Here is a 2148-nt window from a genome sequence, read left to right as displayed (position 1 = left end):
GTTACCATGGAAGAAAGACATATTTATCTACTTCCAAAAGATCACAACCATTTAAAATCCTATGTAGCACAATTCTACTCTGACACAGATGGAATAGCCATGAGTTGGAAACAACTCAAAAGCAACTCGTTTGTTTATTTTATAGTCTGTCTCCTTCCACATATTCACCTCTACTTGCCAGTTTCTTAACTCTTCACTGACAGGAGGTTCATAGTTGTAACTCATGTAGAAGTGACTCACTAATGTCACAAATCTTTTTTAGGAGCCTCCTAGTACTTTCTTCAAGGCATCCTTCATCTCTTTATTCCAGAGGCTATAAATTATGGGGTTGAAAAATGGAGTCAAAACTGAGTAGAACAAAGCAGTGAACTTCTGCATGCCCTGTGCTTGTTCTGATCCTGGGCTCACATATGTAATCATGACAGATCCATAGAATAGAAACACCACAGCCAGATGTGAGGAGCAGGTGGAAAAGGCCTTCTTTTGGCCAGCAGCTGAGGGTACCTGCATCACAGCTCTGAGCACCATAGTGTATGAGCCAGTAATGCAGAAAAAATTGATAAAGATAAGGAGGGAGCTTATGGTGCTGAATGTGAGAACAGTCTCTGGGATTGGGACACAGGCTGAAGCCAGGTCCAGCCGAGGATCCAGGTCACATAGAAAGTCATCAATCAGATTTGGGCCACAAAATGGCAGTTGAGTAACAAGTATCACTGGGATCAGGAACCAGAGGAAACCATACACCCAGCAAAAGACGACTAGACTGGTACAGAACTTAGTAGTCAAGACTGTGAACTAGTGCAGGGGTGGCAGATTGCCAGGAACTGGTCATAGGTCATGATACAGAGAAATAAGCATTCAGTTGTGCCAAGTGAGAAGTACAGCTGCAGGAGGCTCTGAGTGAAGGACATCGTTTTGGTCTTGGAGAAGAAGTTGACCAGCATGTTGGGTACATCAGAGTTGACATAGCAGATCTCCAGGAGGGAGATGTTGGCCGGCAGGACGTACATGGAAGTGTGGAGTCGGTATTCCCCGTGCACTGCACACAAAATGGATATGTCTCCAAGGAGAGTCAGGATGTACATCACGAAGAATATGGAAAAGAGGAACAGCTGTATTTCCCAGCAGCAAGGGAAGCCCAAGAGAATGAACTCATTCACCATGCGGGAGAGATTTCTGGCTTCTGAGATCATTTCCTTTTGTCCTGTGGGGATTGTAGCAGAAATTATATACTATACAGTGAATAATGTCTCCTAATGCCTCCCTAAGAGAGTGAGCACACTTTCCTGATGATAGGGTGAAGGTCTAGACCAGTGGTTTCCATTTTTCTTTTTTAATGGGGCACCAAAAAAAAAAAGTAGTTGAGCGTAAAAAAACTATGAGTTCTGACTCATAGCGATCCTATAGGACAGAGTAGAACTGCCTCAAATGTTTCCGAGGAGCCACTGGTGGATTTGTGCTGCCAACCTTTTGGTTAGTAGCCATAGCTCGTCATAGTTCTTAACCACTTTGATATGATCATTTACTTACATACTAGACATAAAACACTGTCAGTCAACATTGTTAATACCAGTAAAGCTTTTTGAAAAAAGTTTCTTAGAATTAAAATAAAAATAGAAATTCAAATATTCCTTTTCTGCTGTAAGGGTAAATACAAGTTGAAAAAAAAAATCCTGCAAAAAGGAAAGGGACTCCCCTCTTTCTTTCCTTAGAACATTTACTTTAGAGAACTTGTAACTGTGATTCTTTTTCTGCATCTTTGAAATGTATATAAATCCTTTAAAAAGCTAAATAAGCCTCTTGCCAGTTTTATAACTCAGGATCATTTCCTCAAGAATGTGGGAGCCATCTCTCTGGAATGTATTCATCAAGGAGGATGGCTCTCCTTTCTCTTAGTTTCTGTGTCAGGATAAGGAGGCTAATTTCTTCAATTGTAAGTCTTACTTGCTCCAAGTTGCAAAACTATCTCCTGTAATAAAGAGAGGGAAAGTTTATTTTTCCTTTGGATGAAAGCAATTAACAAGCACAGGTTGGTACTTAAACACCAGGTGAATTTAAAATGAAGTATATGTGACAAACATCTAGAGAACATGTGAGAAATGAGTTGTATCTGCTTGGGTATATAAAAGGTCAGAGTTCTTTCTGTCT

General features: G+C 40.6%; 1 pseudogene; it reads right to left on the bottom strand.

Moving 5' to 3' along the window:
• Nucleotides 1-258: 258 nt before the first annotated feature.
• LOC135232515 (olfactory receptor 11H4-like) lies at nt 259-1231 on the bottom strand (annotated as a pseudogene).
• Between the last annotated feature and the right edge of the window lie 917 nt (nt 1232-2148).

This window comes from Loxodonta africana, chromosome 10, assembly GCF_030014295.1.
Source record: "Loxodonta africana isolate mLoxAfr1 chromosome 10, mLoxAfr1.hap2, whole genome shotgun sequence".
Taxonomy (NCBI): domain Eukaryota; kingdom Metazoa; phylum Chordata; class Mammalia; order Proboscidea; family Elephantidae; genus Loxodonta; species Loxodonta africana.
Note: the sequence above shows the minus strand (reverse complement) of the source record. Positions and strands in the feature narration are given on the sequence as shown.